Source organism: Crocuta crocuta, unplaced genomic scaffold (genome assembly GCF_008692635.1).
Source record: "Crocuta crocuta isolate KB4526 unplaced genomic scaffold, BGI_CrCroc_1.0 scaffold266, whole genome shotgun sequence".
NCBI lineage: Eukaryota > Metazoa > Chordata > Mammalia > Carnivora > Hyaenidae > Crocuta > Crocuta crocuta.
The window spans coordinates 478980-505896 of NW_027531005.1; positions in this window are offsets into that span (position 1 = coordinate 478980).

A 26917-nucleotide genomic window follows, 5' to 3' on the forward strand; every position below is an offset into this window, starting at 1 on the left:
ATGTGAAAGTTTAAAAAAAAAGAGTCATATATGTGTGGCATGCCATAACTCACCAACCTTCTCAAAAGGCAGCATTCTAGTCCAGGACTAGCCCTCACATTGGTTTGGGTGACTAAGAAAGCTTTTATACGAGGATAGACAATTTAATACTTCCTGACTATACTGAGCCAAGAGCTGTGAGACAGTGCTTTCAAACATATTTTAGAGTCAAATGTCTTGGTTCCTTGTTCCCACCATTAATAAAGGGAGGTAAATCAAGGAAAGGCAGCCACAGGATTTGCCCATGGGGTTAAGAGGGAAAACAGCTCTGTGAAGAAAAAATAAGTAAAGTGAGCAGAGTGTCGAGGAGGTTAGCAAGACTATAAAGATCAAGCAAATTTATTGTCAAACCCAAATCCTAACTCGAGTTGGATACATTTAATGCTCCCCTCTAATTTTCTAAGGGAAAACTGAGAGGAGGTAACTGGCAAGTTAATAAAGAATTTGTGGAAAAATAGAATAACATGAACAATTACAGCAACAGCTGTAAGAGGAAAAGAAATGACCTTCTGAGAAGGACTGATCTTTTGAGTTGATCCAACGAATAGAACCCAGACATGTGCCACGCTCCAAACCGATGCTCTCAGAGAAAGGCATGTCTAAGGTTCCTTTCATCGCTCTGTTTGTGTTTCTCTGTGTTTGTTAAGAGAATGTATTCTTTGCTTCACTGAATATGATAGTTAAGTGAAAATTAAATGTTGACTCGGTCTGATTAAAACATAAATCTGAATGCAGCCCTGAATGAGAATGCAGCATCTGAATGAGAGAGAAAATCAGAGAGTGAGAAGAAAGATTCACCAAACACTTTATATTCAGAGATTTGACTTCCAACTATCCTTATAATGGGTTGAAAGTCGTAAAGTCATTGGCATGAGAGTTTTACTTCAACTGCAAGTTACACCCTATGCATTTATAATTCCAGAAGCATCAGGGCGCCTGGGTGGCTCAGTCGGTTGAGGGTTACTGACTCTTGATTTCAGCTCAAGTCATGATCCCAGGGTCATGGGATCAAGCCCCAGATCAAACTCTGTGCTGAGCGTGGAACCTGCTTAAGATTCTCCCTCTCTCTCTCTCTCTCTCTTTCTCTCTGCCCTCTCCCCTGCTCATGCTCTCTCTCTCTTTACCCCTTTCCCCTGTTCATGCTCTATCTCTCTGTAAAATAATAAGTAAATAAATAATAAAATTCCAGAAGCTGGATCTACATACTAAAGCCAAAAGAAATTAAACCCTTAGAGCCTAAATCAAGAGATCAAAAACTCCAAGCTCCTCCTGTTTTCTTTTATACAGAGGAAATTGTGAAGGTTGTAGTTACACAGCTGTATGTTCAAATGGCTAATTAATGTATAAAAATATGTAAAACTTGAGCGTTAGTCAAATAAATGCACATTTAAAAAAAATTTTTTTTAATGTTTTATTTATTTCTAGGAGAGAGAGAGACAGCGTGAGCAGGGGAGGGTCAGAGAGAGAGGGAGTCACAGACTGAAACAGGCTCCAGGCTCTGAGCTGGCAGTCCGCACAGAGCCCGACGCGGGGCTCGAACCCACGAACCGCAAGATCCTGACCTGAGCGAAAGTCGGACGCTTAACCGACTAAGCCACCCAGGTGCTCCAAATAAATGCACATTAAATACAATATTCATCGGTGCTAGGGAATGGCAACATGGGGACCCTGTAGAATAAAGTTTGCTACTTTCCTAAATACAACCTAATATATTGTACATAGGTTTCGATCCAGTTTCACTTCTAGAATAACGTGATAACGAAATTAGGAAAGAGTTCAGAAAAGAAATACAAAAACGTCTGAGGAAGCATTGATGGCTATAACAGTGCAGGCAAGTTCGATGCCTACTATGAGGAAATTGGATTAAATAAAGTATCGTTTATTTATAAAGTGAAATACTAGAAACCTGTTTAAAAGGGTGAGTTTATCATTAGGTATTCATTTGCACTAATAGGACATTTTATAGTATTACATGAAAATGAGGTTGAAATATACTTGCAAAATGCTATGCTATACTGTATGTTTCATACCTTTCAATTTGGGTAAACAATCTGTGTCAAACTGTGTTTTTAACTGTTAGTTTCATCTGGCTAGAATTATATAGTTTTCACTTTCTAGTCTATACTATAAAGATAGGCTTTCGTTAATGAATTAGGAGCTTGCATTATTTTGTAATCAGCAAAATCAATGAAACAATTCAATGTGGTAGACTCCAGTATTCCAAGTCAAGTTGTAGCCATGCAAGAAGGTGTCTAAAGCAGCATGGAGGTGAAGGTTGTCAGAGCTGAGACATAATTGGATAATCACATGCATGATAATGGCAAGAGCTTCAGTGGAAACAATAGAGTGAATTATATTATGACTTTAACAAACAATCCAGAAAGTGATGAATGGTAAGAGAGGCCATAGGGCAGAAGTGAGGTGGCATGAATCTCAAGTGACTGAGGTTTCTGGCATGAGGTCTGAAAAGTGATTGCCAGGAAGACACAATAGGGAGCTGGGAGAAAATCCACACCACTAAATCCTACTGCTCGGTGGTCTGGTGGCCGCCAAGGTCAGGGCTACCGGGGAGGCCCTGCTCTCTGGGGAGAAGGGCCCGGTAGGGATGTTTCCATTCAAATCGATATTTATTGAGCCTTTAGCACATACTGGTTACTGCACCAGTTTTTGAATAATCATTTAATGTTCACAGAAAGCACTAGGAAAAAGGTCTGGGTGAGGTGAAGAAATAAGGAGAGAAGCAGCAGATAGTATAATGAGGATAAACATTCATGGTTAAGATGTCTTATCTGGATCCCTTTTTCTGGGATATAGTGACAAAAGAAGATGGTGATCATAAGGCTCCTATCACAAAGGCTGCCCTGTAGGACTCAGGCACAAGTGCAATAATGAATAACAGGCTTGAAAATGCCAAAGCACTGAATATACACAAATGGAAATGTCAAGACATAAATATATCCTAAATGCCAGAAGGCCAGATTATGTATCTGGCCTTATCATTCTCTAGAGTCTTGCTACTCCAAGTGTGGTCCATGGACCATCAGCACTGGCACCCCCTAGGAACTTGCTAGAAATGCAAAATCTTCAACCCCATTCCTACTCTACTGAATTAGAATTTGCATTTTAACAAGTTCCCTAGGTGATTCGTAACCATGTTAAAGTTTGCAAGTTACTTCTCTAAAACATAGACAGCCACGACAGGTGGAATTCAACCACGACAGGTGGGATTAGAGGTGGAGTTACAGTCTGGATGCTAGCAGTAACACATAAGCCTGTATCTGATTGTGTCTATGCAGCAGTCTGTTGAGCTACTTATTAGTGGGAGTTTGTAGGGCTAGAGAAACTCATTTCCTCGGTATCTCTTTAGAAAAACAGGGCGGTGGCTGTAAATGAGGACCCCAGAAAAAAAGAACTGCAAGGCTGTGACTGTACACTCCAGGCTGCATTTGTGCCTGAGTGCTGAAAGGTTGTTGAGAGAGCTGTGAGGACTTATGTCCTATTTAAGAGGGATCTGCTTTATAGAGAATCAGTAATGTTTACTTAGACCATAGGCATAGGTTGAATGCGGCAGGCTGGGCTGGGCTGCAGCCAGGACCTTTCGGGACCAGCAGATCTAGAGCCATAGGATTAGTGAATGTTTCTAACCAGGGATTAGGAGAGCACTGGGAAGGGAGGGTTCTTGAACTGCCCTGTGGTGGACATTGGGACTCTGGCAATAAAAGTCTACCCATTAGGACTCAGGCCAAGACACAATTTATTAACTCTACTAGTAAGTCCAAACTGAGCCTGGGCAATGAGATGCGTGGACATTGGGAAAGGGGCTATTCAAGCTCACCTCAGTTTCCAAGACATCCACAAAAGTTTGTCAAAGAGTCAACCTCAGTCTGCAGGAATCTGCCCTGAGCTCAGTGCAGGTGACAGGGAGCTGACACCTCCCCTTCAGGAGCTAACAGACAATAAACTCCCTGTCACGTGCAGTAGTTGATACTCCCACAGCTTTGAGAGAGAAGCAGGGCTCTAACCATTCCAGAACAAGCTCCCCGTTCTTTGTACCATCTACTAAGACATGCCCTTCTCAGATAAACGTTTGGGAGAATCTACCTTTTGGGACAGTGAGCATTCCAAGCTGTGAGGAAATACATAGCCTCTTTATCTCCTTTTAGAAAAATTCCCCCAGAGTGGGCTGTGTGGACAGTCACCCCATTTCTCTCGGTGACCTTGCCTGTACCTCTTCCTCCACCCTCCTTAACCTACCCACCTCTACCTCCCCACCAGATTGGAAATAAAATCAGTTTGGAGATTCCTACCCTGGATACGAATGTGGAAAATTTGGAACAAAGCCTAGCATCGGGTGGTTTTTAATGAGGGACCTGGGTGGGAGACACAGTTCAACTAGCAAGGTTATGGATTTTCACTATACCATTTATCTCTTTATGGGCTCCTCCCCTCCAAGAGACGTGTCTATATATGTGCGGCTATATTACTTTAAATTGATTTCTTGAGGGGCGCCTGGGTGGCTCAGTCAGTTGAGCGTCTGACTTAGGCTCAGGTCATGATTTCACATTTCTGGGTTCGAGCCCCGCATCGGGCTCTGTGCTGACTGCCAGCTCAGAGTCTGGAGCCTGTTTCGGATTCTGTATCTCCCTCTCTCTCTGACCCTCCCCTGCTCACGCTGTCTGTCTCTCTCAGAAATAAATAAAACATTAAAAATTTTTTTAAAAATAAATAAATAAATTGATTTCTTGAAGATACTGCCGAACAACCTCATTTGAGAGAACTTCATCTTTCTCAAGTCAATATTTATTATAAAAAGTACAACTTGAAATTAAAAGAGTACAAAAGAAAAATATCCTTAGATTATCAGTGTTTCATTATATACTCCAAAGGGGAACAGTAACTTGACTATTCTCTATCAGTTGGTTGTCCGTTTGGGAAAAAATTGTCCTTGTGCAGCAAGCAAAATGGCTCTGCAGGGGCACATTTGCTGGAGAGTTCTGAGTGCCTGAAGCCCTGAGCTGGGGACATGAATGGGACAGCCTTTTGGAGACCTTTTCATTCTGTTACACTTCCTTGGCACCCACCTGGATTTCATCCTTCAAAAAAGACAGACATCTTAATATTGTCTAAAATTCCCAGAATCCTTGGACGAGCAAGGTAAAAATCATTATCCTGTGTGTTAAATGTCAAACAGGGGGCCAAGCAGCATTGGGATGATACAAAGTAATGGAACCTGCATGGGATTTTTTCCCAAATCTTCCACACTCTGAATCTTAATTATTCTTGTCCTTTCTTTGATTTCATGACAACCGATGGAAGGACAACTAAATTATGCCAGAATGAAAGGTACAGAGTGACAGGCAGCCGAGTCGGAGTGTATCCATTTTCTTAAGTGAAATAATCACTGATCCTTGCAACATCAATTGGATTGAAATATGGAAGATTTGATTTGTTCCTTGAGGTTACTAAAATAGCTAAACCATGACAGATCTGAGAGAATTATTCCTGCCATTGGAAAAACAGACTCAGATAAACTGGGCAGTGATCTGCTTCATTATTCGGCCACTGTTTATCATGATAGTGGAAATAAAAATTAATGACAGGACAGTTGATTTAGGTGCCCTATATAAACAAAGCCTGGATGCATCTGCCATGGAGATGTGTTATCTTTACAACTTTTATAAATAATGGATCAATTCGCTGGCAAAAGTCTCTACCGGCCAACCACTTCACCAGCTTACAAACGATCCCACTAAGGGACAGAGAGAGAGAGAGAGAGAGAGAGACAGAGAGAGAGAGAGTTTTTTTTCCCAAGCAATGTTGACATGCATATACGTAAATAAACAATAACTAAATAAATAAATGTATGTTTTCATTTTGCAAGGCCCCACTGAAAAATGTAAAAGATGGATTATGCTTTTAGGATAGAAAGAATTGGCAAGTGTCTAGCCACTGACAGTTAACCACTGAACAGTTAGCCACTGAAGTTTTTTTTCCCACTTGATTTTTAACACGTTTTATATCTATCTAGCATTCTGAGCTGTATCCATAAACTAGACTCACAACAATCCAACTATAACGCAATGTCCACCCACCAATGAACCAATTGATAATTGTGACTTGCAATCATTCTTTTCATGCTTCCATCTTGAAAAACATGTGTAGTGGGAAGAACCAATTGTTAGCCCCCCAACGACGGACAAAATCAGGATGTGCTGCCTAATGTAAACATATATAATGATAAAAAACTCATATTAAATCTATTTTGTGGATTATATGATTTTAATTATTTAAGTGTTAATTCTTCAAGTGTCAAGCACTTACATTTCACAATTTTATTATAAAAATTATCAGTAGTATAAAAGAACATGAAGGTACAAATAGGGAAAGTCATAGTCATTAAGAGGCGTTTAAAGATTCAACTAGACAGTCATATGTATACCCTTTTTTGCCTCTTCTTTTTCCTGCTAAAAAAAGATTCAGCTAGACAGTCATCCTTTTATACCTCTTATTTTTTCTGCTGAAAAAGTATTAGTAAAACCGATTGCACTTGTATAAATAAGATTATAGATTTTTTAGCGCTTTAAACACATTAAATTGCTAATATTTTAAATATGCCTAGAAGCAAACATCTATACAATGGCATGTCTTAAGCAAAGAAATTTTTTAAAAAACAGCTAGAAAGTTTTAAAACTCATGTAGATCTAGCCTTTAAGTGTCAGTGGTCAAGGAGGTGGAAAGAAGGGTAAATGGCTTCCAACATCTAAAAAGGCAGTGGAAATCTTGCAAGCCAATTCGTACCCCAAATAAGAAAACTGCATGATTTGCTGACAGATAATAGGTCAATTGATTGATAGGTCAATCGGTCAATTGATTGATAGATAGACGTGAACAAGAATCAACATAAGGCACTTCACAACCCATTCAAGATGAATCTGATACTGCCTGACATCATTATAATATTGTCCTCTGGCACCCATTTTTGTGCAGCTCTAAGACAAGGATCCAATATAGATTCTTGGAATCTGTTAAGATTTTAAGACTGAACTGATATAAGGTACAAAGATGTAAATAGGGCCAGCGTTTCCCCAAAAGTGCAATGCGTGCTCTTGGAGGTTCCCCAAATGACTTACGTAGCATATAGATGTTAAATAATATAACGCCACACCGCCAAAGGTAGTTCCTCTCTGATCATCATGATTAAGTCAAGGAGAAAATCTCCCTATAGCGCTATTGTGTCATCCAAAACTCATACCACAAGTGGACTACCTTCAGTAAACAAACAAAAAGCAAAACAAAACAACAGCAGAACTACATGGAGACTTGTGTCTAACACACATCTGGACACACTTATTTTTTTTAAAGCCAGTTTTTAAAATATTTATTTCTTTTTGACAGAGAGAGAGAAAGAGAGGGGAACCAAGGCTCTAATAGCAGATAGCCCAATGTAGGGCTCAAACTCCGGAACTGCAAGATCATGATCTGAATCAAAGTCTGATGCTTAACTGACTGATCCACCAAAGTGCCTCATATTTTTTAATGTTTATTTATTTATTTTTGAGAGAGAGAGAGGCACAGAGAGAGGGAGAGAGAGAATCCCAAGCAGGCTCCGCACTGTCAGCGCAGAGCCTGGTTTGGGGCTGGAACTCACAGAACTGTGAGATCATGACCTGAGCCAAAATCGAGTCGGACGCTTAACCCACTGAGCCACCCAAGTGCCCCTGGACACACTTCTACTTCTTCCTGGGTGACAAGCCACAAACTGAGGTTTAGGTCTTGGTATCTCTCCAATGGTTCTCCAGAAATGTGTGTCTTTTGGACATAAAATAAACCACCTCTAAGGGGCTTCCACACTGACACACCTTTGGAATCGCCTGATGTGAGGAATGTTCTTCACTTTCAGAACCTCATACTTCTGTGGTCAGGCTCCTTTTCACACTAGAAACACCTTAGTTCTGGTGTGTCATCACCACTAATGGGGAAAGTAAATTCTAGGGACATTTCAGTTCTGTGGGCTTTCTTTCCTTTCAGACCTCTACCTTCAGCCAGACCTGATGTCACACAAGGCAGATACCCAGCCTACCATTAGGTAGGAGTCTTCTCATTTCTGTCACCTAGAAACTGGTCTGCATGTCAAACCATGGATGTGACAATGACATATTACCTAACCAGAGAGAATGGTATCCTCTGCACTTTAGGTTTATTTATAATTTATAATTAAAATGAAACATAATAATATTCTATTAATTAAGTAAAAGGGGCTAATAAATATTTTTCAAAGGGCAAATGACAAAGATAACTATAGGTGAAGTTTGTACACCTGTCCAGTCACCCTCCTGAAATGCATCAGTGTTTCCTGGCTCCTCGGCCCCTGAGAAACCACAGCCCACTGGACCCATGCACCTCAGTGAGTCTGTCTGCACTGCTGCATGTGCCTGATGGGAAGGAACCCAAGAGTCCGGCCCAGGCTGCCCCTCTTCCTGGGGGACGTCTCCAGCTTCCTTCACCCTCCACTGCCTTCTCCAAGAAGCCTCCCTCCCCTGCCTTCTGAAGCTCTAGGCTTTCTCTGCACTCTGGTCCTTGGTCCTTTACTTTCTAAACTACAGCATATAACACACCATGTGCCTATTTGGTTACATGTCAGTTTCCCTGAAGAACACCTTCCTCCCAGTGGGGCGTGACAGAGGACAAGGCTGTACTGCTAACCATCTGCCCATCTCCAGCCTCAAACCCAGCAAGGTACTGGCTGCCGGTAGCTGTGTGATAAATACATGCAGAATGAACACATCACTGAATGACCGCCTGAATTTGCTTCGACTTCTTGCCCGCTGGAAAAATCAGAAAAATCCCCTCATCTTTTATACCTACCTGGTGGGAGGTAGTGGGCGGGGGCTCTGGTTATTGGGTCAAAAATCTGACCAAATGAATCTCCAAGGTGGATTCATGAGGAATCGGGGATGAAATGAAGCCTGAAAAATCCTTGTTATTGACTATCTCCTATTTTAAATGTTTCACTGAGAATGTGATACTATTTTCAGGGAACTTGCTTGTATGAACAGCCTTGCGTTTGTCATTTCAATAGGACCTTCCATCACTTTCCCTTAGTTTGTTAGCACCTGTCACATATAAAATCACCACAAACGAAAGAAAGAGGCAAAATATAAATGTTTAGGGGCGCCTGGGTGGCTTAGTCGGTTAAGCGTCTGACTTTCGCTTGGGTCATGATCTCACGGTTCGTGGGTTCGAGCCCCGCATCGGGCTCTGTGCTGACTGCCAGCTCAGAGCCTGGAGCCTGTTTCAGTCTGTGACTCCCTCTCTCTCTGACCCTCCCCTGCTCACACTGTGTCTCTCCTAGAAATAAATAAAAATATATTTTTTTAAAATATAAATGTTTAGAGGCAACACAGCATGGCAAGCAGAGGAGAGAAAGGTCACCCAACACTTGGGTGGTTCCCCAGGGGACAAGGAATGTAGGACAGGACACACCAGGAGCCCAGTGACTGTTCAGCACACATATCCATGTCCGTATGTATGTATGTATATAATTTTTTTCTTGGAGGTGTAGTCTTTTAGAATCTTTTTGATTCACTAGGCAGTACAGGCTTCTGCTGCTCGTATCTTAAAATATCATACCTCTTTTTGCTGCATGAAGCTAAGGCTGAGTTTGCTCCTGGGAAACCTTCCTTGGCTTCCGGTCTCTTCAGCAAGGTAAGGAGGACAGACCAGAGGGGAAGCTACTCAGGTGGGAAAGCAAATGAGGAGAAGAGGGAAAGAACATATTCTGGCTTCACAGATAGAATTATTCTTCTCTGAATTGCAGTTAAGCAGCTGTCAGTCCAGACAATGGGTAGCTAATAGGGAATTTTAATCAGGGGAGGGACATGATTGTATTTGTTTTGGCGCAGGGTCCGGCTAACTGCACCAGTACTGGGGCTGGGGGGATGAATTGGAAGGTCCTAAAAGCACATAGGTGAAAAAGGCATAAGACAGAGATAGAGAGGAAAAAGGCATAAGACAGAGATAGAGAGGAAAGAGTCCAAGGGGAATATTTTGGAGAGCTGTTTAGACAGTACTTACAGAGAAATTAGAAAAAGATTTGAAGAAAAAAGAGTCCCAGTGACTCTCGGCTTCAGGAACTACTTCTGTGGAGTCATTATTGATAATATTTGACTGCAGGCCTAATTAGGTGTCTATTGCTTTATATAATGCCTGTTCTGACATCTAATTTCAAGGCCTTGGATGAATCACATAGCCCCTCTGTCCTTCTTGATCATCAAATGAAGAAAGGCAACAATCTTAAATTATTCCCCCGATCCTTGACCCCATTTCCTAAGCCATCCTCTCTCACCCAAGTGAAGCAAGGCGGGATTACTTTACCAAGCAGAAGGATTAGATAATCTCATAACTGTGAGCTCTCCATTTCTGGAGATGAGAAGGAGGAAGAAGGCATCTTTGGGATGGTTTTAGGAGTGTAGGCAGGAGATGAGATGTAGCCACGAGATAAGGGGCACAGGGGCACAAAAGTCCCTCTAATTGTATCTAGCTGTGAATCAACCAATTTGGCACAACATAGCATTTCCTGATGGAAATTAACATGTATGCATACAACCTACGTTGTCAAGAATCTCTCATCAGGCTTTGTTAACATGACAGAATCAGACCACCCAAGGATTTGGTGGCAAGTGTCACTAAGACACTTGTGCACAGGTTTGTGGACAGGATGAGACCATGTGAACCTAGACCTGGGCTCTGGGTTCGCTTCTGGTTCCGGCACCCCGGTAATTAACGGCAAGTCATTTCCCACGCTAAGACTTAGGGTGTATTTTTTTTTAATTTTTTTAATTTTTTTATTTATTTCTAGGAGAGAGAGAGAGAGACAGCGTGAGCAGCGGAGGGCCAGAGAGAAAGGGAGACAGAGACTCCGAAACAGGCTCCAGGCTCCGAGCTGGCAGTCAGCACAGAGCCCGACACGGGGCTCGAACCCACGAACCACTAGATCATGACCTAAGCGAAAGTCGGACGCTTAACCGACTAAGCCACCCAGGCGCCCCAAGACTTAGTTTTATTATTTACAAACTAAGTAGTTCAAATTCTAAAGTGTTTCCAGGCTTGCTTTTCTGTACCTCAGGGAATTTCTATGGCTTTAATTTTCATCAAGTCTAGCAAATGTGAACTATTGTACTCATTTCAAGATACAGTAATTTACCTAAAATGTGTTAGGTCGACAGAAATAATGTGGCTAAACAATGGAACTTATATTTTCCCTTCTTCTTGTCAATCTAACGCTAGAGACAAGGAAAAGCTTTGCTTAATAGTGAAACAGCATGTTCTAACGGATGCCACAATTTACAACATATATCATAGAGAAAGCATTGCCAAGCAGGGAAAAGTAAAACTCTTTTTTTTCCCATTTAGAGTTAAAAGTGTTTTTCATTGCATTCTATGCCCACGGCTTTAGACTTTCAACCAGGTGTTATAAAGCTGATGAAAAGAGAGCATGGAGTGTTTGGTGACACTCATCAACGTGGGCACTACTGCCGAAGGGCGAGCTCAGAGTTGTGCCCTCTAGTGGAGAAACGCCCTGATTGCAGGTTTCTATCCCTAGGAAGGAGAGCTGATGTAACAGCATTTGGCATCCTTTCTGTGTGTGAGAGAGGGCTAGCCTTTCAAATGATTTGTGTCTTTCAGATAGGACAATAAAGAGAGGGAAATAAAATGAGGGATAGACTCATCCTGGATGATGGCTTTGTGATTCCTTATCTGTGATACGACATAAATAGCATACGCCTGAAGAGCTAAGTGAGTTTCAGCCCATCATGTAGTTCTGTGAATTTAGGAATTGACCTCTGAGAATCCCAGTGCTTCCATCAATTGTGTGAGGGTCACCTTTGACGCCAGGTTGTGGTGTTAATTAAGTAAATGAAGTCATACATCCACAGGTGCTTTGTAAAGGGTCGAGTATCAATTTCTATTATTAGTAAAACTTTACAAAAATATTTAGTCTCTTGAATGCCTACATCAATATTAATACAAAGGTACAACTCAGAATGATACGTAAGTTTGTGTATATTTGAAGTTTAAAAAGCTGCTTTCACATTTCTCTACCTCATCAATCAAGTCTCACACTTATCTAGCATCTTCTTTGAATTCACCACAGCACTATGAAGTAAAAAATCTTGGATGAAGTGTTAATAATTGACTGAACCCACCTCAAATCAACTGAAGAGTTCCTAAGAAATCTGACAAGTTCCCAGACTTCATTAAAAATAAAACTTACTAAAAATAAAAATAAAACGACAGTTAACAAAATCAAATAACTTTTTAAAAAAATCACCCCTAAGAAACTCACTTGAAATATATAGTAAATGTTATATAAAAATGTAAATTAAATATTTGGGAAAATATGCCATTTTAACATTAGTGCCATTGAAGACAGAATTCCTTCCCCAAAATCTTCTCTACAAGTAACTTTTACCTCTATGGTAAAGGTCCCTAATGGATTAGGGACTATTTATGGATGATTGGATTATGTATCATTTTATTTTTGTCTTTTTATTATTCTATATTAACAATATATCACGGACTGATCTTTATTAAGATAAAAGCATTATCTCAAACCAATTAAAAAATGGTGGGTAATTCTGTGAGAAGTGAGAAAGTGGAAAGTGGTGGAAATTGACAGCGATGTTTGTCATTTTAACAACCTCACTTAAGGTAAAACCTTGCCCTCTCCTCCCCCAATATTCACTCCCAGCAGCACAGCCCACGGGAGCCCTGGCACATACAGACAGTAGCCGAGTATACTTGCAAAACATTCCTCTGTGTCACCAGATGCATTTATCTATCACCTCTGTCTACACACTACACCCACCCACCTCCCTCTTCCCGTCACCTGCTTTTGAAATTAAGCACTTTTGACATGAAAGGCATAGACAGTAATTGTGTAATTGGATATTTTTCTGTTTGAAACTGATCAATGAACATTCCACTACAACCAAACACTGTAATTGATCCCTCCGGGTCTGTCTCTGTGGTAAAGATACACAGTTAAGAGAAAAGCCACCATGTGCTAGATTAGCAAGGAAGAAGGATGAGGAGGGAGCGTCAGTATCAGGGCAGTGATATTAAGGATGGGAGGTGGGGCTTCATACGGGGCAGATTTGAGAGTCTGAAACAAGCAAAATGCATTTGGGTGGGAGCCGGTGGAAACTGTGCTCAGCCCAGTCTCTCCCAGAGCCTGCCTTCCTCATTCTCAGGTTCTGATGCTAACTTAAACCTCCGGAAAACTGAGAGACCACAGAATGGCTTTACACGGACAACAGGAAAGTTCTGGCTTCCCAAAGATATTGGGTATTTTCTTAAAACCCCAGCCTGCCAAATCAAGGCCCCTTCCTCGACTCTTCCCCAGCAACCTGGAACGTTCCTTCACAGGACTTATCATAATTTAAGTATAAATTTATTTTGTTATTTGTTTAATATATGCATCCTCTATTAGACAATAAACCCTATTCAGGGCAAGTTTTCTTGTGTGTTTGCAACTGTTCTAAGTACTAAGTAAATGCTGTTAGTATTTGTTGAATGAATAAATGAATCATCCAGATAATAAGGCCATCTTTGTATTTCTCCAGGGGATCCCTTTTGTACAGCTTTGCTATTCCTCTCCTGTGCTTCTGGCTTCTTATATGAACAGGGAACCAAGTAATCAAGCGCTAACTGTACTGATTGTACATGATCACACAAAATTCAGAAGCACTCTGTGGGCACACCCCCAAAACTGCTAGCCTAGTTAGCATTTCCAAACCTTTCCATAAAAGCCATCCCAGACTGGGCACGTGTGCACAAAACCTCACAAGTCTGAGTTATAAACATTGAGGTTCAGAATTATCGTAAATTATCTCATTTGACTGCTTAACTTTTTTACAATAGGTTTTATAATTAGTGTCCTGAATTCTGTGAACCACAAGAGACAAAATAGAGTAGAAGAGAGAAAGCACTTCCTTTTCCCATTATTGGATGTCTTTGATTGTGGATCTAAAGCAGCTCCATAAACAAAGAGATAAAGTTACTTGTAGGAGTGAATTTGCCCTGTTTTATCCACGGTTTTATTGGCTCTTTTAAAATTACAATAGAATAGGTTTAAAAGCACACTTTGTGCACTTGAAGCTAATTATGCAACTTCAGAGGGGTCTTCTTTCACCCTTAATCTTCACAGCACTAACCAACCAATCTGCTCACCACACACAACGTCACTCACGAGGAGGACCCATAAAGCAACAAGGGCCATAAAACTGGGTCTTCTTTCTTAATTTGCACTCCCCACTACCACCACCGCAAACATCTAAGTTTCTATCTTTGATAGCCCATCTGAATGCAGCCTCAGCAATCAAAACAGTAGCAAGACTGGGGACAGACTGGGACAGTCTCCCAACTGATGTACTTCTGAGATAAAGGAAAAGATAAAGAATGGAGAGATGGTTCTAAAAGATTCATTTAACCTCTTCCAAGCCTAGAAAATATGCTTTCTCTCTAAAGATATTAAAATGAATCTTTGGATTTTGCTAATTCATCGTGAAGAGGGAACTTTGATGGGGTTCCTGTCAGAGAACCTTGGCCACGAGCAATTGCTCCTTTGGTGGAGTTTCCTTTCACAGCTCCCTTCTGTTATTTGAGAACTTTTTTCCTTATCAAGTGTTTTTGGTCTTCTTCTCTTGGAAGAAAATTTATGTCATGAATATACCTGCCACCTGTCTTTTGAAAACAACCCAAGGAAGAGAGTTTCATGTTGGAAGACAGTTTGGCAATTTCTTACTTACAAAACTAAACCTATTTTTACCGTATGACCCAGCAATCTTGCTTGGTATTTACCCCAAGAAGTTGACAACTTAGGTCCTCAAAAAAGCCTGTACATAGATGTTTATATGAGCTTTATTCATCGTTGCCAAAACTTGGAAGCAACCAAGATGTCCTTCACTCAGTGAAAGGATAAATACATTGGGGTACCTCCACACAATGGAATATTATTCAGCATCGAAAAGAAACGAGCTACTGAGCCATGGGAAAACATGCAGGAACTTTAAATGCTTATTACTACGTGAAACAAACCATTATGAAAAGGCTACATGCTCTATGATTCTAACTATATGACATTCTGGAAATGGCAAAACTATGGAGATGGGAAGAAAAATCAGCGGTTGACGGGACCGAGAAGGGGGAGAAAAGGGATGAAGAGGCAGAACACAGAGAATGTTTAGGGCAGTAAAACTACTCCATATGATAGTATAACGATGGACCCATGTCCTTATTGATACATTTGTTCAAACCCATGGAATGTACAACACCAAGAGTGAACTGTAACCTAAACTATGGACTTGGGATGATTATAGGTGTCAAGGCAGTTCATCAGAGGTACCATTATGGTGGGGGAATGTGGAAAATGAGGAAGCTTATGCATGGGAAGGGGCAGAGAGGATAGGGAAAAGTCTTTGTACCTTCTTCTCAATTTTGCTATAAACCTAAAAATGCCCTACAAAAGGGAAAATCTAAAAACGATTTTAAAAAAGAAACTGTTTGCCCCGAAGTAGTTTCCTTACCCAGAATGTTTATCAAGGGGCATTGTTTTTTCTCCCAGATGACGCAGCAGGGAGTGAGCATGAGGTCTCTTCTGTAGAAGCCGAGGTGGGCTTTGTGCAGAGTTTCCCGTTTAACTCTGCTCACTTCCTAAGGAAGCACTATAACCCATTTCTTTGAAAGAGTCTCCCCACAGACGTTTTATTTCCTCCCCCACTGCTCATCCTTCCTCCCACTGCTGAGGACTGAGTGGGTCCATACCATTAAGTAGGTCATGTGGTTGAAATCCTATGAGGAAACGTTTCTTAATGTGGAGAATCCCCTTCTCGCTAAGTGCTTTACCTCTTTGGGGGAAAATGACCCCTTCCAATTAGTGACAAGGAAAACTGAGACTGAAGGGTGGGTGTACTGTATACTTGGTAGGCATCTCTCCACTCAGCATCAGAGTGCTGTGATGTGGCTCGAACTGACGGTGGTCGGCAGTAGGGATGTGAACCAAGCTGGACCAATTAAGTGTTCATCTTCAGGACTTTGGACTGGTAATGAGAGACATCCGCTCAGTCTCTGGGTTGTGATGGATAATGGTGAGGGCAGAATTATTTTACTGGTAACACTATTTATTTTTTAAATATGTCTTATTTTTGTATTTATAGTATTATTTTGGGGGGGGTAGAGAGAGAGTGTGAGAGAGGGAGAGAGGTAGAGGGAGAGAGAAAGAGAATCTTAAGCACGCTCTATGCTGAGTGTGGAACCCCATGCAGGGCAGGGTTCGATCCCACGACCCTGCAATCGTGACCTGAGCCAAAATCAAGAGTCTGATGCTCAATGTACTGAACCACTCAGCCCTCCTTATAGTAGCACTTCAGAGGAGGGGAGGCCAGACTTCTGTGGAGGCCTATGGAGCATCCCTTGTCCCCACCCATCCTGAAGCACAGTTCTTCATCTCTTCCCAGGATCTAGCAGATACTGCAGATTCTTTCTTTCTTTTTCTTTTTTTTTTTTTCCCTACAGGCTACCTCACTTCATTCCTGTAATAAATGATAATAATTTATTTATATCTTTTTGTAACAATTTGTCAAGGTGGCACAAGGTGAAAGCAAGTACTTAGCTTTCTTTCCGACACTACTAACAACTGTTTTTTGTGTTGTTGAAGAGGAAAGGAATGCTCAGCCCTCCCCACACTTCATGTAAAGAATACTCCCTGCTCTCTGTCCAATCTCATTCAGCTTTTCCCCAAGATAAAAAGAGTTCCTCATCAGACAGGTAGAATCTGAGATCATGCATTCTGCTATGCAGCTCCGCCATTTTTAGATACGGCGGTGCTATGATCACTACTAAGAGGAGCCTCGACTTAGTTTCCATACCTAACCCACCTAAAGAATGTTTATGTTCCAGCATCTTCTAACAGAGAAGCAATGCATTGAGTTGAGATATTGGGCATTTGGCTTAAAAAAAAAAAAAAGTGGTACTTTCCACCCCTTTTGCATCTATGTCAGAACTTCTTTTTATTTTTTTATTTTTAAATGTTTATTTATTTTTCAGAGAGAAAGGCAGAGTGTGAGGAGGGCGGACCTGAGTTTCTGCATTTCTATCAAACTTCCCGTGATGCCAGTGCTGCTGAAACAGGAACCACACTGAATGACAAATATGTTCTGAGCAACTTTGTGATGTGTTCACACCTGCCATCCCCCACCTTCCACCTCCCCCTCCCCCCAGTCCAATGATCTCACCGCCTCTCCCCCTGAACTAACCGTGTGAACAGTTGGAATCATTCATCATTTTGTGTATTAGAAAATCATGGCCATGGAATCATGGAGAAACATACTGAGGGCTCCGTTAATGCTTAGGTTGATTTTTTTTTTTTGAAAAGCAACAATGTCTCTCTTTCTCTTTACAAATTCATTGATCTTATTCTGAAGGATTATAACTCTGTGAGATCCAGCAAGCTAACTCTAAGAAAACATGAAGAAGGATCTTGGATTTTGACACAAATCACAACTCACCAGTCAACTCCTTGTCTTTGCTAGACTCAAGTAGCTATTATTTAAGGGGTGACAACTCGGACCGACTTCAGAAGCTGCGAGGAGGCCACTAGCCCGGTAACATTACAACTTTCAGTGTTTTTCTTTCTTCTTCTTTTCATAGACCCATTGGCACCCAGTGTATAAAAGAAACTAATGGATAGAAAGAAATTAATAAATGTGTGTATAAGCAAATGAGATTTCCATGTTAGATCTAAAGGTTTAATAATGTTATTTTCCAGTAAGAAGACTAGGGGCTGGATGGATTGGATAGAGAGGTAGGTAGATAAGCACATAGGTAGGTGGGTAGGTAGGTAGGTAGATAAACAGATAGATAGTCCAAACATATATACATACATGTATGTACATCTATATATACACACATGCAAGTATGGTTTTTACTCTTCAATATCATTTATATATTTAAATTTCAATTAATGTAAAAGGCATATAAAAATAGCCATGTGTAGGTGCATCTGGGTGACTCAGTAGGTTGAACATCCAACTCTTGATTTCAGCTCAGGTTGTGATCTCACAGTTGGTCAGATCAGGCCCCATGTGAAGCCCCTGTCAGTGCAGAGCCTGCTGGGATTCTCTCTTTCTCCCTCTCTGTCCCTCCTGTGTGCTCTCTCGCTCTCGCTCTCTCTCTCTCTCTCTCTCTTTATCTCTCTCTCAAAATAAATAAACATTAAAAAATAGATATGTGTATATCACAGAAAATAAGCACAAAGAAGCATTGTATCCCTCATGCGTGTCCTTAGAATACACGAATCAGGAGCACTTCAAAATGATAACAAAATCACACAATTCAAAAAAGAGATAAACTCGTGAGCTGGTCTGTATTCTGGCCACTTAAAATAATTTAACTTCGGTTTCCAAGCGATACTGTAAGCAGGTTCGTTTTGCATATTCATCTGAATGCAAAGCAAGACATTAAAGTGAATTGCTGTTTAGCTTTCTTTCCCAGAAGGGGTTCCCTGTAGGACCCACCTCTCCCTGACAAGGTGCTGAGCCCCAGGGGAAATATTTACACAATGGGTTTACAAATGTGTTTCCCTGTAGAACCCTCCTCCCCCAAACAGTAGGAGTCACCAGGACCATGCCACTAAGCAACTCTTTCCATTTAATCTGCCTCTTCCACTCCTTTTCTCCTCTAGTCTATTTTGCACAGATTTAATTTAAACTGTATCATTATCCTAGTTAACATTTTAAAAGTTATCTCACATGCATAGCAAGATATCAAATATTCATTGAGTACCTCTTATCCGCTTAGCTCTATGTCAGGCGCCAGATAGATACAGATAAAAGTTTTAATGATTTGCTTTATTATTACAAGAATAAAACATGCACATATTAAAATTTCATATAATATGGAAGAATAATAAGTTGACTCAGTTCACCCCATTTTCAGTATCTCTTCTGCTTNCCTGAGCTGAAATCGGATACTTAAACAACTAAGCCACCCAGCCGCCCCTGCTTTAACCACTTTTAATCATTTCTTCTGTTTTCTCCCAGAAAGTATATGTTTTATGTGTGAGCATATGTAGTACACACTTAAGCTATATACACAGCTTTCTATATTTCCCGAGTAAATTTAATCCTTCCAAAAGAGAAACATAACTTCTCCTCTCTTGGTGTTATCCTCAAAATAGCATATAACATTGATTTTTGAGTGTAATAAGTGTCTGGTAATACACTTGGTAACTTGCCAGGCTTTGATATTCTATTCCCATTAATCCATTCTAGCTTGGAAAGTTAACTCTGTGTGTGACCCTTTCCCTCAACGCCTTTGGTTGAGTCAAGTTTGCACGCATTTGGTCAAGTTCCAATAAAAACATACTGAACCAACTTCTTTCTGAAACATTAGGCCCCTCTTGAAAAGGATCCTTCTGTAATTTGTCTATTTTATGCTTCTGTGTTTTACTGGGTTTGTTTAAAGAAAAGGCAATTGATAAAACCAGAACAGCCCTAACCGATGACTTTAACATTGGATCAGAAATGCTGGAATATTTCTAAAACCCCATTTGTACCTTTTACGTTCCTTGATTCATTTATTTGAAAATAGCTGCAGAAGATGGTCCATACCCAGAGAGTCATGGTCATGGAAAGAGTGCTCGCTTTAAGAAAGACAAATGGAGGAAGGGAGGGCCAGGGCTTGGAGAAGTGCCAGAGAGACAGGGCTGGGGCAGGAAGCAGTCACACTCCCAAAGAATGGAAAGGTAAAGCTTGTGCCAGAAAACAAAGAGGGAGAAAACCAAGAGGGGGCCATTTGGGAACCAAGGGCAACTTAGCACAACTAGGAGAGAGGGAGCAGTTTGAGTGAGACTCACATGTTAAGAAGACATGAGGCTGTTTGGAAGTTATTTCACCTGCCTTCACCTGCCTTAGAGTAACGTGTATCTCATTTCTATGACATCAAAAATTATGGCTGCTGATATTAAAATTACTGCGCACTTACATTATCTTCTAGTAGATGAAAAAGTTTTAAAATCATAATCCCAATTTTATGACTAACAACCAGAGGATGGAATAAACCTGAAAATGTGTTTGCAACTCTTTTTGTCCTTAGACTATATTACACTAAATACATATACTCAAGAGGCTGTTTCTAAAGCCCCATAAGATATTTCATTCTCTCTGTGGGTAATACCACTGCCTTGACATGAAGTTAAGTTCATTCATTTCAGTCTTTTAATTTGTAGTGGTTACCTATTGTATGCTTTTGATTCAATTTAGTTTTGAAAATGTAAATTATAAGTTTCAAAAGTCAACATTATTTAATTAGGTATTTTCAGAAAAATTTTGCTTTTATATCTGTTCCCTATTTTGAGTATATTTTATTATATACAAGCACATATGCATACACAAATGGTTTTGTATTAAATCTACTCTTCTGAACCTCATTTTTTTTCACTTAAGAACACACACTGGAGGTCACTCCCTATCAGCTGACAGAGGATCTTGTTCCTTTTAATAGCTGCATAATATTCCACTGTGTGACTGCACTGTTTTATATTCAACCAGAACCGTATTACTCAATGTCTAAAATGTTTCTAAGCCTTTTGACTAAATTGTCATTTTTAGTAGGTAACTTATATGGATGTAACATAAGTAATTTAGCTAATACTGTGTTTTCAAACATTTATTTCAATATTTTGTAATATATTTCCAGTTACAAAAAAAATGCTCTGGTAATAATCTGTTGGCATAATCTATAAGTAAGTCCTTAATTATTTTCTTAGAATGAACTTCTCAAAGTGGAGTTTCTGAGTTAGAATCCTTGCACATAGTTAATATTTTATCTCCATTGATTTGGGTCTATCACACAAAAATCTAGATAATATTTCCCAGTTTTTCCATTCAGCAACACCATTCTGTCATGCTAAATATGGGGGTTTTTTCTCAAATCTAAGATTTATAGACATCAGAAAGCTCAGTTAAAAATAGAAACAAAAAGCTATTCTAACATATGAATATAGTCACCACTATGGAAAACCAGCACTGGGTTCTATACCTGTAATGTGGGAATCCCTTCGGTCTGTCAAACACACTAAATAAATAAAAGTTCTGATTGAAGGTATCATACAAATGAATTTTATCCACATAGATCACTTCTATTTTAGTGGAGTATAATTTGAATATTTACTTTGGGTTTTAAGGGTAAGTCCCTTTCTATTTTATATATGCCCTATTGCACATGGTACAAAGGCAGAAAACCTTGAAACCATTGCCAAGTTCCTTAGAAACCTGAAGTTTGACATTGCTGAAAAAAGAAATGTGTCTTACACGGTTCTCATTAAGAAGCCACCCATAGGGATAAAGTTAGCTGACTCTGAGTCAAGAATAAATTTAAGAAGGTAAGAGAGTTGGGATTGTCTTCCTTCCTCTAGACAATCGTAAAGTCTTTAATAACTTCCCCTAAAATATATCCCCCAAAACCATATAGCATAGAGGAATTCAGATTCCACAGAAGGCCATTTGTACAGGAAGCTCTGGAGAAAACAGAAATGACTAGTCTATGCTTTGATCCTGTTCAGAAAAGCAAATAATGAACTTAATATGTACCTAGGGAGCTACATAGCCAGTGACAGATTATGAACATATCAACCAGGGCCAGTGAAGATGCTGATATACAGATAAAAGGGCTACTATATATCAAAGACAGATTCAACAGAACAGAGAGTCCTGGCCAACAGAAACTATCGATACTCAGGATCCCAGAAAACTACATAAGGAGCCATCAGATAGAATATTAAGATAAAGAAGCAATGGTACTACAGATCCCATCTGAGCTTTATGACATGTAAAATTTTAAAGATAAGAGATGGGAGGGGCCAGAAGACAGACACCATGAGAAAACGGGCTGTGGTGGAGTTCCATTGAATGGAGACTCTACAGATAAAGATTCTATGCCATAATCAGCACCTTTGATTATCTTACCGGACCAGATGCGTAACCTCAGTGGCTGAGGAGAACCAGAGGATAGGGAGCAATGGGTAAAACGAGGCACGGAAGGGTGCTCTCCCACCTAAAGAGAGCTGTGGCTACTCTGCCTCAGGTAATGGGTGCCACTAAGGAATCTGGGCCCAGTGTTGCCATATTGTCTGATTTTTCAAGAAGAGTTAGACAATTTTTGTGTGACAAAATCAGACTGTTCTGTTAGAAACAATTTTTTTTAATTTTAAAAATTCTACATAGGCCAATCAAAACAGGTCCACGGACCCCCAGTTTGTTATCTCTACAATTTGTCCTCAGGCCCAGGGGCCTGTTTACTCCAACTGGGCCTTACCATCCCCTTCCTCAAGAGGAATGAGGGATGCTGGGAACGACCATCACAAGGAACCACAATCTATTTTTTAAGGGTAAGACCTAGTTCTTATTTACCTTGAACTGCACAAGCTCTGACACCCCCTAAGTTAACGACATTGGCTCAAAATACACTTCAAGTTTCCTTTACTTTTTAAAAAGTGTAAGGCTAAAATAGGACTCTAATTTGCCAAATTTCAAACCAGTTCATAATGGTGCAATTCAGGCATTTTGCATCGTGCTAATGAAAATGGCATACTGACTGGGCATTTCACGCATTCAAAGATGCTGATGCAGCCCTCTAAAAATAAATGAAAAGGAAAGACCCATCCCCCACCCCCCCCAATAATCAGTTGATTAATCTTCCCACTGAGATGACCAGATATTTTGGTGCCGCTTGCAAGGTCAGTCCAGTGAGTTTAGAGAACACAGATTGGAGTTGATATTTTAGAACTCCTGGGATAGGATTAAATGTATTTCTATCCCTTTTCAGAGGCAATAGCTGCTTTTAATCTGAAAGAGCCATTTCTTCTATATGAAAAATCATTCTGCCTCTTACCGCCCTATTTCCACAAATGCGATTTTTTAAAAAATCATTTATTTTTACAGTAGCTAGAAAACACATTGGAAGTCATTCTGGTCAAATCTCTCATTCAGTGGGGGAAATTCAGGCTATAGAACCCCCAAGAGATGAGCCACTGCTCTCTGCTGAAATAACTGCTGAGTTCTAACCAAGTCTCTAAGAATTGTGGCTAGGATGCAGAATGGGAAACGGGGGCCTTGGAATCCCTCCCTCCTTCCCCTCTCTTAGATCTGCTCATAATACAAGGAAAGATACTTGCCGTAGAATCTCACTTATCGTGCTCTGTTCTCTCCTTAGTAATCCTCAGCACCAACAAACACCCAACAGGCTGGCGTCCCAAGCACCGTTCGTGACTCACAAGTATCTGATTATTTAAAGCAGTGAAATATCACATTTGGCACCTCTTCTGAGAGGCAGCTGCTGCGTTTAGCTAGTGTGTGAGCAGTTGGTGGGTCCTGCCCACTAACAGGGCAAGTCAAAAATAGTTGGTGCCCACGTCAACACTCAGAACCGCATGGTTTAGCTGAAATCCCAGAATTTGTGGGGCTAACTTGACCAAAGTAGGGAGAGGAATCCTGCGTGAAATTGAGGCAAATAAGCTTCCCAGTTTGCTGGCCTTTCTGTCCTCTGCAGGAAGAGCAAGTCCCTGGCTTTATACAATTGGTCAGAAGTGCTTGAATCGGTGACAGAGATACAATTCCATCACAAATCAGATGAATTCTTTATGGACAAATAATTTCAAAATCTAAATAATAAATTACTTTCACTTTTATAGAAAAATAGATTTGCTATGAAAATTAGGTGCATTTTAAAATATTTGATTCAATGTGGTGTAGCATCTCAAATGGTATGTGTGCTCATGGGTTCTAGAGCTCCTAAAGTAGTGCTCTGGAAGCTAGCTGTCCTCACTTTCCCTATATGTGTTATATGTCCATAACACAGCTCTTCATTCTTGGTCAGTTACATATTATTAAAATACCCTCCAATTTAATGTCTTATCTTTTTACTTCTTTCCTGGTAAATTTGCATCAAAAAGAAGTACTTAATTTGATATAGTCCGTTTTATTCACCTTTTCTTGTATATTTTGTTTCCTATGCATTTTGTTTAAGAAATATTACCCACCATACAGTTTTTAAAAATCATCTATATATTCTCCCAGAAGGTTTTTTTTCCTTTGAGAAATAAACCAACACTGTTTTATGTATATGGTGTGAGGTAAGAACCAAATTTCAGTTTTCTGCAACATGATAAAATGTGAGCATTTATTTTCCACTGATCTAGAATGCTACCTCCATTGCAAATCAAAATGTCACAAATGTAGGTTCAGTTTGTAGGACCTTGACCTTTATTGATGAGTCAATTTGCCTACCAACTATAAACACTACTGAAATAAACACTGCAAATCCAGAGTAAGCTGAAATTGTCTGGAGCAAATTTTCACACCAGATTCTTCTTAGGAACCTTTTGGCCATTTAGCTTTCCCTTGAACTTTTAGAAGCAGCATGTCAAGTTTCTCAAAAATTTCTACTGGTATTTTTACAATATTGCATTGAATCTCTAGGTTAACTCATAGAGAACAGGCATCTCATGCTATTAAATTTTCTGATACACTAATTGGATTCATGTATCTATTCATTTATTTAATTCTTCCTTAATGTCTTTCAAAAAGTTTTATACTTTTCTCTATAAAAGTCTCATGCAGTATTTGTTAGATTTATTCCTATGCACCCTTTTACTTTTGTGCTATTACGAAGATGGCCATTTTGAATTGCATTTTTGTCTTAGATGGTGTATAAAAATTCAATTAACTTTTATATGTCTTACAGCTGGACACATTGTTAAAATCTCTTATCAATTCTAATCAATCTAAATAAATTTTGGATGTTTCTTCTGGGCAACTATTTTCTGCAAATAATGGCAATTTTTTCTCCCTTCTTTATAGCTTTTTATAAAGATATTTTGTATCTTTTTTTTACTATACTTAATACACTGAAACATAGAAAATAATATTGAACAGAGGCAATTTTGTTGGTCATTCTTGTCTTCTTACTTGTATAGAGAATGCTTCTCTTTTTTACTACAGCTAATTTTTTAAAAACACTTTAATACATAGCTTTGTAGGTTAATAAAGTTTCTTCTATTTCCAGTTTGAAAATTTTTCACAGTAAATGGGTATTGAATTTTATCAGTTTTTTCCAACTTTTGAGAAAGTCATATATTTGTTTCTCTTTTGATCTGTGGATGTCATGAATTTAATTTATATAATGCATTAGAAAATAAAACACTCTTGAATTTGGGGGGAAATAAATTGTGTATTAAGGATATAGGATCTTACTATCCATAATTAGATTTCATATGCTAATATTTTGCTCAGGATTTGCATACATCCATGTTCCTAAGTAAGATGATCAGTCTATTTTTTTTTTCTCATGGTGTCCTTGTGTGGTTTTAGAAACGAGATTCTATTAGCTTCCTAAAATGTGTTTAGAGAATATTATTTTCTTTTTTCTATTATTTGGCAGGTGTATATTATTAGAACTATGCCTTGAAAGTTTGGCAGAATTCTTTTGTGACGCATGCTACAACTAGTTTTTTCTTTGTGGGAAAATTGAGATCAATTTAATAGTTACAGAAATTTTCATGCTTTCTATTTCTTCTAGAGTCAGTTTAGGTAAAATATATGTTTCTAGGAGTTTGTATGTTTCATTTAAGTTTGCAAATCTATTGATACAAGCCTATATACTCGGTATTACTTTTTGGATCTTTTTGTATCTGTAATTATAACCCTTTTCTATATTCAGTATTAGATATTTTTCTCTTTTTTAATTTCAAGTCATCTCATCAGAGATCTATCCTAGTAATCTTTTCAAAAAACAACATTTGGTTTCGGCATTCCTGCTTCTTTATCTTTAATTTCTTTTTTATTAATTTGTTTCTAATGTAATTATAGTCTTTTTGTATATTCTCTTGAGTATATTGTGCTGCTCTTTTACTCTCTTCTTAAGATGAATGATTAGTTCATAATTTAACTTTCTTTCTTTCACAGTAGTAAAAAGCCAAACTAGTATTTATGACTAGTAACAATTACGGATATTTTCATATTATATTTCTATAGTTGCAGAATCTCAAAGTATCATGTCCATTTGTAGCTACTTTAAAATTATAGTTATTAGAGCCACCACTAGAAATCATTATTTAATAAAATAATAAAGAAACACATGTATTACTAAATCACAAATTTAAAAAATACTTTGATAATAATATTTTTAGGTAATTTGTTTTCTTTATACTTTCATGTGTTTTATTTCATGCATTAGGGATCACTATTATTTAAAGGAGACCATGGGCTTTGCCAGATTTCCATAGAGGAAAAAAAGCTTAAACTCTCTTTGGTACAGCTTAATGCCAGATTCTCAGGTTTAGCTTTCTTACCTTACCAGAGGCTGATTTCTAGATATCAGTGTTTTTATAGGTGTTTTCCTTCATGTGACCACACTTTACCATTCCCTCTGTTTGTGTTCTTTTTTTAGGACTTTATTTCCTTGACTTTTATTTTTGTTAGTTTACTTTTGCCCTTAGATGTTTTTCTTACCTTGTAGCAGTTCTTATAATGAATTAAATATTATATTTTGGGCAATTTATTAAAGAGCTCCCTATATTCCAGTGAAAGGATCCCTCAGACTATTTAGCCCAGCATCCTACCTGAATTGGAAGTCTTGTTCAAGATTTCCCAACTTACTTAAGCTAACTTGGGAGAAAGAGCTACCATAATTTATGTAAAATTCTGACCTTCATGTTTATGTTTATGAAGAACTCTATCCCTCAAAGAACAATTTTCCCCAGTGATAATTTGTACCTCTTATAAGGTTATAGCTTGTATAGCTATATGCTTATAGCCCAGAA